The sequence below is a fragment of the Crinia signifera genome, chromosome 12, assembly GCF_055691185.1.
Source record: "Crinia signifera chromosome 12, ASM5569118v1, whole genome shotgun sequence".
NCBI lineage: Eukaryota > Metazoa > Chordata > Amphibia > Anura > Myobatrachidae > Crinia > Crinia signifera.
The window spans coordinates 15466732-15479403 of NC_139228.1; the positions used below are offsets into that span (position 1 = coordinate 15466732).

A 12672-nucleotide genomic window follows, 5' to 3' on the forward strand; every position below is an offset into this window, starting at 1 on the left:
TATTGCATATATTAGTGATCTTCCTCCCATTCGATGAATGTACTCCACAGGTAAGTAGTCTCACAGATAATGTAGACTGAGAAGAAAACAGGAACAAAAAGAGAACAGGTCAGTGATATAAATGCGGCAACATTTTCATACTAGATGGATGGAGTCACAAACACTGACCTGTCTGCCAGAGCCCTATATGCCTGTAAAGGTTTCTTTACAATCCCCCTCTGGCTGGTCACTCCTGAGTAATGGTATCTCACCTAAGCATGGTGCCCTATATGCACCAAAAGGTATCTTTACACCTTTACACCGTATCCAGCAATTGGATTGTACTGCCAACTGGACCCCATGGGTCTATGAAGGTTTATATAGGGCCCCCTCTCAAAAAGATTATTCCATTTTTTTCGCTGGAGACCTTTGCTCAAATACCATCTCTTTGAGCACCTACCTTTCTCTCTACCCGGGTGAGGTAAGGTGGTATTGGCAATCTCCAGGGACTAAGGGCAGAGGCGTAACTAGAACTCTTAGGGCCCCATAGCAAAAGTCTGCTATGCCCATCCCCCTCCCCCCCCCCCCATCGTGCCACTGAGAGACAATAATTATGCTGGTGAGAGAGAGGTGGTCAGGAAAAGAGAAGGTATGTGAGAAGAGAAGGAGAGGAGCAAGAGAGAAAGGGAGGGTATGACCAGGAGTTAGAGAAAATGATGGAGGGAGGGATAGACAGAGTGCCAGGTAGAATGACAGAATGGGGGGGGGGGGAAGAGAGATGGGTGAAAGGGAAGAGAGGGAGGGGAAATGGAGGAAAGAGATAGGGAAAAAGGTGGGAAGGAGAAAGAATAGGGGCACAGCAATGGAGGGAGAGAGAGATAGAGCTTGTTACCTCCACATCGGCGCCAGGACAACAGCGGCAGCGGATCTCCTAAGTAGCTTCCCCTCCTCGGCAGCGGATGTCTGGGTCTCTTTGCCAGCGCCAGCAGCATTCCTTTTTCGTGCCGGGGCTGGTCACCAGGTAGTGACGTTGAGCAGAGGCTGGATTAGCCAGACCAGCTCCTCCCCTTCAGGCCAAACCAAAGGTGCTGCTGGTGGAGGGGGGAAGAGGAGGCATGGCGCGCGGTGACGGCAGGGGAAGAAACTGGAGGGACGGCGGCACTGCGGCTACCTACTAAGAAAGGTCTAATGGGTGCAGGGGATGCCTGCTTAGCCCTCAGGCCCCCCAAAGGCCCGGGCCCCAAAGCAGTTGCACCCTCCATAGTTACACCATTAACTAAGGGATATCCACGGTTTTAAGGACTTTTTATGTATTTTTTTGATGTCTTGCATGGAGTTGTTGTCGTGTATCGAATAAAAGACTTTTTATACTTCCAACTTGGAGTGTGTTCCACAACTGCTTCATATCCGCTGCAGGAAGGATTGATCAGATGTAAAGATACCTTTTGGTGCATATAGGGCACTGTGCTAAGGTGAGCTATTATTACCTGGGAGCGTGTGACGAGAGGGGGCCCTATAGAAACCTTCATAGACCCATGGGGTCCAGTTGGCAGTACAATCCACTAGTGGCCGACGTTCACCGCCTGATTGCTGGATACTGTGTAAAGATACCTTTTTGTGCATATAGGGCAGATCACTAACATATGCAATATAAGAGGCAGCTCAATAGTGTTCATCATTTGTCTTTGTATGCGAAATAGACACCTGCCGAGCTTGTGCCATGTCAACCTAGACCCCTGTCGAGCTTGCAGTATGTCGACCTAATGGTGTCGACCATCATCAATGATCCCAACCCGTGCAATAAGCAGCAATGGTCATATATGCACAGCTGCTATCTGTCTATGGTTTCTAGGTGTTACAGATGTGTTCCAGCAATGGCCATAGCCATGTGCTGGCAAGCAGTCAAATGCTGAATACAATCCCCACAGTTATTCTCTAGAGCAGTGGTTCCCAATAGTGCACGATTTTCAGGTCACCCAGCAGCTGCACAGGTGCATTCATTACTCACAGACCTGTTTCCAAGGTCACCTGGCAGCTGCACTCATTACTCAAAGACCTGTTGCCCAGGTCCCACATATTTGCATAGGAGACAGGGTTAAATGATGCGGATTAGGTCATTAGGCCCCTCCCCCTCCCCAGATTCCCACAATCTGCCAATTTATTTAGGAAGTAGGTGGCATGCAGGAAGGGTGCCCACTGTTCTGGTGGTGCTGGGGACTACCTGAAAAACCAGTAGAATAGGAAAGTATGAGTTTACGTAGTTCCACACTTTGCACTGCATGTAGTGGCCGCTGGTCAGGCCATCGGGAATGGGGAATTCTGGGCAACTAGACTCCGACCCCCTGTGTTTGCCTATGCTAAGGGAGTGGTCACAGTGCCTCTGGTGTGCTAAATGTGCCCCTTATAGATGCGTAGGATAACATTTGGCTGCATGTACACTTGGCACTGAGTACATTATTTTGTATTATAGCCCAGGCTGTGGATCTGGTGACAGAGATAAGAGACAATGGGGCTGGAGTTATATATCACAGGTGCTCTTCAGAGACAGACGCCTGAGAAACAGCCGAGCTATTGATTAACCAGTATTTATATAGTGCACACATATTATGTAGGGTTGTTCACAGCAATGGAGCTTGCAGTCCAAATTGGTATCCGGATGGCTGATAGACAATGTCTAGGTCAACAGTCAATAGGTTACCACAAAAAGGTCGACATGCACAAGGTTGACAATGGTTAAAGTTCTGCACAAGAAAAATGTCAACATGGGAAAGGTCCACATGTGAAAATGTGCAGAGAATGTTGTGTGGGAGTGGATGTAGGAGAGGTGGTCTGGTGGACTGGATGTAGGAGACGTGGTGTGTGGGACCAGATGTAGGAGACATGGTGTCGGATTGGATGTAGGAGAGGTGGTCTGGTGGACCGGATGTAGGAGACGTAGTGTGGTGGACTGGATGTAGGAGACGTGGTGTGTGGGACCGGATGTAGGAGACGTGGTGTGTGGGACCGGATATAGGAGGGGTGGTCTGGTGGACCGGATGTAGGAGACATGGTGTGGTGGACCAGATGTAGGAGACATTTTGTGGTGGACGGGACGTAGGAGACGTGTGTGGGACCGGATGTCGGAGAGGTGGTCTGGCGGACCGGATGTAGAAGACATGGCATGGTGGAGCAGATGTAGGAGAGATGGTGTGGTGGACCAGATGTAGGAGAGGTGGTCTGGTGGAACAGATGTAGTAGACATGGTGTGGTACTCAAGATGTAGGGAAGGTGGTCCACCACACTATGTCTCCTACATCTGCTCCACCAGTTGGACCAGATGTAAGACAGCTGGTGTCATGGACCAGATGTAGGAGATATGGTGTGGTGGACCAGATGTAGGAGATATGGTGTGGTAGACTAGATGTAGGAGATATGGTGTGGTGGACCAGATGTAGGAGATATAGGAAATGTTTGGTGGTGGACCGGATGCAGGAGAGATGGTGTGGTAGACGATGAAGGATGGATGGTGTGGTAGACTGGATATACAAGAAATGGTGTGGTAGCCTAGATGTAGGAGACATGGTGTGGTGGACCGGAAGTAGGATGGAAGGTGTGGTAGACTGGATGTAGGATGGATGGTGAGGTAGACTGGATGTAGGACAGATGGTGTGGCGGACTGGATATACTGTAGGAGGGATGGTGTATTAGAATGGATGTAGGACGGATGGTGTGGTGGACTAGATATACTGTAGGAGGGATGGTGTGGTAGACTGGATGTAGGACGGATGGTGTGGTGGACTGGATATAATGTAGGATGGATGGTGTGGTAGACTGGATGTAGGACGGATGGTGTGGTAGACTGGATGTAGGATGGATGGTGTGTTAGACTGGATATACTGTAGGAGGGATGGTGTGGAAGACTGGATGTAGGATGGAAGGTGTGGTGGACTGGATATACTGTAGGAGGGATGGTGTGGTAGACTGGATGTAGGCAGAGGCGTAGCTAGGGCGGAGCCGGTGGAGCACTTGCTCCAGGCGCCGGTAGATAGCATGGCGCCGGAGCTGTGCTGGCACCGGCACCGCAAGCTCGTTCGCCCTCTCCACCGCTTACCCATTCCCCACTCCCGTGCCCGTTGTGTCCGGGAGAGACTAGAGACGCGCTGCTATGTAAATTTCACGTCTCATGCTGGACCGCTAGCCAATGGGCGCTTGCGGTCCAGCAGCCAATCAACTGGTGGCTGCTGGACCGCGAGCGCCTATTAGCTGGCGGTCCAGCCAGCGGGAGATATGAATTTTACATAGCAGCCAGCACGGCTCTCTCCCGGACACAGCGGGGAGCGGGGGGATGGGTGCACAGGACAGGACAGGACGGATGGCCTTTTTTGTGCACCTGAGCCCGCTGCCTCCCTGTCAATCACTGTGCGCCTCCCCGCCGCGTCATTTTCATATTGCAGGTCATCACGCCGCAGCAGCGGCCGCTCCTGACCCCACAGCCCTCAGCCCTGGCCGCCCGACCATCACTGTGCGTTCCCCCACCCGGCATTAGCTAAAAACGGTATATGGAGTCTGCATTCATGAATAAAAATAGGCGGCTATGGTTATAAACAGACTGCCGCAGAGTGTGAGCAGCCGTTATCGCTGACAGCGGATCCTGCGGCAGTCTGTTTAAAACCATAGCCGCCTATTTTCATTTATGAATGCGAACTCCATATAAGTTATATGCCCTTGGCATTGAGCATGAAGACCCTGGCATTGAGCATGTAGGTAAGTGGCACTTTTGTGTCAAATGTGTAATGGGCATTATGGTGTGTTATATAGTATGTAATGGGCATTACGGTGTGTTATATAGTATGTCATGGGCATTGCGGAGTGTTCTATAGTATGTCATGGGCATTGCGGAGTGTTATATAGTATGTCATGGGCATTGCGGAGTGTTATATAGTATCTCATGGGCATTGCCGAGTGTTATATAGTATGTCATGGACATTGTGGAGTGTTGTATAGTATGTCATGGGCATTGGGGAGTGTTATATAGTATGTCATGGGAATTGCGGAGTGTTATATAGTATGTCATGGGCATTGCGGAGTGTTATATAGTATGTCATGGGCATTGCGGAGTGTTATATAGTATGTCATGGGCATTGCGGAGTGTTATATAGTATGTCATGGGCATTGCGGAGTGTTATATAGTATGTCATGGGCATTGCGGAGTGTTATATAGTATGTCATGGGCATTGCGGAGTGTTATACAGTATGTCATGGGCATCATGTGTGGGCTTATGTGTAATTGGAATTACAAAGTTCACTAAAATGTGCAATGGGCAGGCATTTCGGAGTGTGGTATAACGTTGGTCCGTGCCCACTTTTCACTGCGCAGGAGCCTCACCTACTACATATTGGGGGGGAGGGGGGGGGGCGCGAAACATGCCCTTTCTCCGGGAGCCGTGGCACCTAGCTACACCACTGGATGTAGGACGGAAGGTGTGGTGGACTAGATATAATGTAGGATGGATGGTGTGGTAGACTGGATGTAGGATGGATGGTGTGTTAGACTGGATATACTGTAGGAGGGATGGTGTGGTAGACTCGATGTAGGACAGATGGTGTGGTAGACTGGATGTAGGATGGATGGTGTGTTAGACTGGATATACTGTAGGAGGGATGGTGTGGTAGACTGGATGTAGGACAGATGGTGTGGTAGACTGGATGTAGGATGGATGGTGTGTTAGACTGGATATACTGTAGGAGGGATGGTGTGGAAGACTGGATGTAGGATGGATGGTGTGTTAGACTGGATATACTGTAGGAGGGATTGTGTGGTAGACTGGATGTAGGATGGATGGTGTGGTAGACTGGATATACTGTAGGAGGGATGGTGTGGTAGACTGGATGTAGGATGGATGGTGTGTTAGACTGGATATACTGTAGGATGGATGGTGTGGTGGACTGGATGTAGGACAGATGGTGTGGTGGATCGGATGTGGGGAGATGGGGTGGTACACTGCATATAGAAGAGATGACAAGGAGGACTAGATGTGTGAGAGATGGTGTCATAGATCTGGGTATAGTAGAGATTTTGTGATTGACTAGATTCAGGGAAGATGGTGTAGTAGACTTTGAGCAGGTTATCATATGCGATCCATAGTGAATTAGACCCATCTAAGTTGCACTCAGGTTACTTGGGATGGCCGGGGAATTCATGCTGCCTTAACCAGTAAATCTGCATCCAAGGAGGCAACTACTGGCTTCAACACACCAAGAAAATGGGGCAGATAACGCACTATCCTTCGCCGCACCCAAATGCCAGTCATGCTGCGACTTCTGGATTACTGTGAGTGACATCACATATGCAGGGCGGCTTGTGCACACGCACAGATAACAAACACTGGATATTCACTTAAACATTGAAATGAGGTAAATCAGAATCAGGTGTATGGGAGATAATATTCAGGTGAACCACACACATTGCAGCAATGACATCACATATGCAGAACGTGTGTGAGTTCCATGTGTGAGCCAGCAGTGCAGGAGTTATCAACACCTTCTGCAGAAGCTCAGTCAGGTATGCTCAGGCTGTCATTGTTCATGGTGGGTTTCACAACTCCGTCTGTTCTCTCCTGGCTGTTTTCAGCTTCTATTTCAGTATCCAGAGAGCTGAGTGGGAGGCAGGCGCTGCTAAAAATGTGACAGAGCCGCTCTATTCTTACGCAGAGGAAAGTTGGAACAGAATGACACATATACATCTTACTCCCCCCACCCCATGCAATGAGCATGCATTTACCCAGAATTACCATTTACTATTGACCTTGTGAGAAATATCCACTGATGTGCCCACATGCCTAGCACATGGGGCAGATGCAGAGGTGGACAGCACCGCAGCCTCAATTGCCAAAATCTGCCACCGGCTCTAGGAAGTAGGGACGCCAAGCCCAGGGGAATTTTTAATCCTGGCATGTGAGGTTGAAAACTGCTCAATCCCAGAATTGCCGAAATTGGCCCCACTCAAAGAAACCCCCCTCTGTATCTGTCCTCCAAGGGCACGGAAGTGCAGCCGGCACAGTGGCGTAACTAAGTTTTGGGCGCCCCCCCGCCAATAGGGGGGGGCGCCCCCCCCGCCAAGCACCCCTAATCCCCCGCCGCCCATGCAAACCCCCCCCCCCCCCCCAATCCCCTGCAGCCTTACCTATCGCGCTGGTCCCGGCGGCTCCGTTCTTCTTCTGCTGAGGACCACCACAAAATGGCCACCCCCATACAGCAGACAGTTTCAGAGAACTGTGTGCTATATGGGGGCGGCCATTTTGTGGTGGTCCTCAGCAGAAGAACGGAGCCGCCGGGACCAGCGAGATAGGTAAGTCTGCGGGGGATTGGGGGTGTAACTATAGCAGTGCGGTACTATAGTTACGCCGCTGAGCCGGCGGCTTGCAAAGCATAACCACTGACCGTGTCACACTGCGCAGATCCCGGGATTGGCCACCCTAATAGCAAGCATTTCCTGCTCCCTAATAGCAAGCCACTCCCCTAATAATGAATCAGCCCTTTCTGGCATCTACAGGCTGCACCCGATGCAGTCCATAGTAGCCAGGCTGTTTCATAGGATTATGCCCCACCCCTGACAAAACTCCCGCCTTGCTGCTTTTTCCTGATTTAAGCCTGCCTCCCTATGATGTCAGCCATCAATCACAGGGCGGACAGGGAAGCAGCAGTTCTATTGAAGATGGGATGTTGATCATAGCAACAAATCAGATTCTACTTAATATTTATTTAGCGCCTTTAGAAGTTAGTAAATGGAATCTTATTGGTTGCTATGGGCAACAATGGGTGCCATGCATGCAGCTCTCGGAGCCCCTGTCTCTGCATTTGGTATTTGATATTTTCCGGCGGTGTTATCATATATTGCAATCTGATATTGGGTGCTAATATTGCATCCGGATGGTAATGAAAATGTATTTTTGACTGTCCACCTTCCCAATGTCGACCTAATGTTGACCTTCCGTCCCTGTCGACCTTGGCCATATTGACCTATTTCATGTGTCAACCTAAGCCATGTTCAGTGGCCCAAACCCCAATGGCCTTACTGGATGAAAATCAGTCACTCTGCAAAGTTCTACATCCACCATAAAAGGCCATTAATTTAATGACGTAACCAAATAGGACCAAGCATATACTATATATATATATATATATATATATATATATATATATATATATATAGAGAGAGCACTTACCCCCTTCCTTTGCAGGTGAGGATGGAACCGGCACACGAATTTAAAGGTGAAAAAATAAGCGTTTAATGTACAAGCATAATTTGCCAAACAGCTGTTTCAACCACTTCCTAGTGGTTTTCATCAGAGGTGAAAACAACTAGGAAGTGGTTGAAACAGCTGTTAGGTTACAGCTGACTGCTTGTACATTAAACGCTTATTTTTTCACCTTTAAATTCGTGTGCCAGGTTCCATCCTCACCTGCAAAGGAAGGGGGTAAGTGCTCTCTATTGTCTATTTAAGTTCCTGGCACCGAAGACTTGTTACATTCATGCTGAGTGCCATCCTGTTAAACAACTTTAATATATATATATATATATACCGTATGTATATATATATATATATATATATATATATGTGTGTGTATATAGAGGTAGGGGTGTAGGCCTGGCACTCCTCCAGCAGTACAGGTAACCCAGGTGCCTTCAGGAACAGAAGTACAGGATAGTGAAGAGACAACAGCGGCACTCTGGGGATTTTTTGAAAAAATATATTTTCAGCAAAATAAGCTTCCAACGTTTCGGGGTATGTGACACCCCTTTGTCAAGGTTATACGTTTGCACGTATAACCTTGACAAAGGGGTGTCACATACCCCGAAACGTTGGAAGCTTATTTTGCTGAAAATATATTTTTTCAAAAAATCCCCAGAGTGCCGCTGTTGTCTCTTCACTATCCTGTGTGTGTATATATATATATATATATATATATATATATATATATATATATATATATATATATATATATATATGTATGTGCAGGTGCTGGCTGCCAGTCTCTTATTTATACCTCAGCATAAATATGTACTGCAGGGCTGGATTTACATAATGTAACTGTCAGGTCTCTGTTTGGTGTGACCAGCCCAAACACGCCAGGCTTATTTCTCTCAGTCCTCGCGACCCAGGAGATTATACCACAGAGTTATATGGAATTTCTGCAGGTTACGGCTGCATTATTGCAGCTCATTCTGCTCAGGGACAGCTTAATGTATGGGCACAATATGCAGCTGCCCTGTGCCCCACAATTCCGGGGGCTTTTGATTAGGGGTGAGCTAGGACAGGGGGAATCTGCCCTCTAGGCTGTTGGCTCTGGAATTTCCTATGAGGCAGGTAGAGAATGCTGGCCAAACGCTCTCATTATGAATTACACACAAACAGAGTGGCCAAGCAGCAGTGAATGGATGTCTGCATGCTGATTGGTCAATGGCTGGAGCTATCCACTGATAAATGGCTGCAGCCAGACAGTGAATGGATGTCTGCGTGCTGATTGGTGAATGGCTGAAACTATCTACTGATAATAGGCTGCAGCCAGACAGTGAATGGCTGTATGCATGCTGATTGGGCAATGGCTGAAACTATCCACTGATAATAGGCTGCAGCCAGACAGTGAATGGCTGTCTGCATGCTGATTGGTGGATGGCTGGAGCTATCCACTGATAATAGGCTGCAGCCAGACAGGGAATGGCTGTCTGCACGCTGATTGGTGAATAGTGTAGCATTCTCTACCTGTCTCCCGGCCTGCAGCAAGATAGTGAATTACTTCTAGATATACAGTGCAGACATCCCCACAGTAGTACATAGAATCAGCACACCAGCTGCTAACATGTACACGCTATTAGTGTGTCTTACACTGTTAGCAGAACTTCAGAGATATGTATTTTTGTTATACACTCAGTCGTGGCTATGATGACGTGACCATGAAGCCTCGCCCCTACCACAGCTTGTTATGCAATGTCATGCCTCACCCTGCCCACTTTAACAGGCCACACCCACTGCTGGCTTCTCAGATCAGCTGCCTGCATCCAACACAGCAAAATAATAATCACGTGGATCAGCAAGTTCAGCTGGCCAGGCCAGCGAGGCTATATCCGATGGGATGATACGTCTCCATATTCATGGCCGGTCTGAATCAGACCACCTATCTGAATATTTTCGTTTTGTGAAAAAAAAGATATTTAAATCATAATTTCGGCCAATGAGAACATTTCGCTTTAAGGTGGTCTGCCGTTTCAGTACAGAGCAGGTTGGAGACAGATTCTCTGCACCGAATGCTCTCCATGTCTGACAGCAGTTTGGACGAGTACCCTTGATGATGTCACTAACAGATTTCAAGAGCTGTTGAGAGCTCATCATGGCAGAGAGACAAGTGCACATTTCTCTTCATTATTCCACCTAACGAACAGTTGATTCCGACAACTCGTCACAAGCCAAAAAGATTACTTTGGGCAAGCATGCTTTCCCGGATATTCTGGTAACCCTCTGTGGTTTCCTAATAATATTACACTTATTTTATATTGTTAATAGTGGGATGACTGAATGCAGTGGGAGATGACTGTGTGTGATGGCAATGAGTTATAACGGAGTAGGGTGACTGAAAGCAGTGGGAGATGGCGAAGTGGGATGACTGAAGACAGTGAGGGATGTGCAGTGAGGGATGACTGAAGGCAGTGTGGAATAACAGAATGGGATGACTGAAGGCAGTGAGGAATGATGGAGTGGGATGACTAACAGCAGTGGGAGATGATGGAGTGGGATGACTGAAAGCAGTGGGAGATGATGGAGTGGGATGACTGAAGGCAGTGAGAGATGACAGAATGGGATGACTGAAGGCAGTGGGAGATGATGGAGTGGGATGACTGAAGGCAGTGGGAGATGACGGAGTGGGATGACTGAAGGCAGTGGGAGATGACGGAGTGGGATGACTGAAGGCAGTGGGAGATGACGGAGTGGGATGACTGAAGGCAGTGGGAGATGATGGAGTGGGATGACTGAAGGCAGTGGGGGATGATGGAGTGGGATGACTGAAGGCAGTGGGAGATGATGGAGTGGGATGACTGAAGGCAGTGGGGGATGATGGAGTGGGATGACTGAAGGCAGTGGGAGATGATGGAGTGGGATGACTGAAGGCAGTGGGAGATGATGGAGTGAGATGACTGAAGGCAGTGGGGGATGATGGAGTGGGATGACTGAAGGCAGTGGGAGATGATGGAGTGGGATGACTGAAGGCAGTGGGGGATGATGGAGTGGGATGACTGAAGGCAGTGGGAGTTGATGGAGTGGGATGACTGAAGGCAGTGGGAGATGATGGAGTGGGATGACTGAAGGCAGTGGGAGATGATGGAGTGGGGTGACTGAAGGCAGAGGGAAATGATGCAGTGGGGTGACTGAAGGTAGTGGGAGATGATGGAGTGGGATGACTAAAGGCAGTGGGAGATGATGGAGTGGGATGACTGAAGGCAGTGGGAGATGATGGAGTGGGATGACTGAAGGCAGTGGGAGATGATGGAGTGGGATGACTGAAGGCAGTGGGAGATGATGGAGTGGGATGACTGAAGGCAGTGGGAGATGACGGAGTGGGATGACTGAAGGCAGTGGGAGATGACGGAGTGGGATGACTGAAGGCAGTGGGAGATGACGGAGTGGGATGACTGAAGGCAGTGGGAGATGACGGAGTGGGATGACTGAAGGCAGTGGGAGATGACGGAGTGGGATGACTGAAGGCAGTGGGAGATGATGGAGTGGGATGACTGGGGTGGGATGACTAAAGGCAGTGGGAGATGTTGGAGCGGGATGACTGAAGGCAGTGGGAGATGATGGAGTGGGATGACTGAAGGCAGTGGGAGATGACGGAGTGGGATGACTGAAGGCAGTGGGAGATGACGGGAGTAGGATGACTGAAGGCAGTGGGAGATGATGGAGTGGGATGACTGAAGGCAGTGGGAGATGATGGAGTGGGATGACTGAAGGCAGTGGGAGATGACGGAGTGGGATGACTGAAGACAGTGGGAGATGATGGAGTGGGATGACTGAAAGCAGTGGGAGATGATGGAGTAGGATGACTGAAAGCAGTGGGAGATAATGGAGTGGTATGACTGAAGGCAGTGGGAGATGCAATAAGCGGTGTAGCAAGGCACTGTTATCTGAGTGTAACACAGTTGGCAGGAGGGTGTTGGACACTGTATGGCATTTGGGTCCTTGTGCAAAATAGCAGACACCCTCCTGAGACTGAAAATACCACCACACACACCTGCTCTGGGGCTCTTGTCTCCAGCCCTGGGGACATATTGTTTTTCAAACCCCAAGCCAACAGCATACCCCCTCATACCAATCCCCAATTATCACTTGTCTGCCCCTTCATGTCTGCAGAATGCATTAAGGTACAGCAATGGGGGGTCTCCTCTTGGTCTCAGAAAAAACAAAGGAATAAAAGATTCCTTGATTGCTCACATGCAAAATAAAATCCAGATACAATACATCTGCCTTCCCGGTTATCTGCCCCTGATTCTTGGATACCCACTAAATATAGAGTTTTCAGTTTGTGTTCCTTTATTTTCATTCTATGATCAAATCATTTTCAGCTAACTTGTTCTATTTCATCTGTTCCTTTATATAATCATGGCGGAGGATGTGTCTCTTCGCTCCGCCGGTCTGTGCGTTCAGCAAGATGCTGATGCAC

General features: G+C 48.8%; 1 protein-coding gene across 1 annotated transcript in view; it reads right to left on the reverse strand.

Annotated features, from left to right (window-relative positions):
- The window catches only part of POLR3GL (RNA polymerase III subunit GL), a 154046-nt gene that overhangs the window by 46550 nt on the left and 94824 nt on the right, over positions 1-12672 (reverse strand). The gene's annotated exons all lie outside the window — the stretch shown is intronic.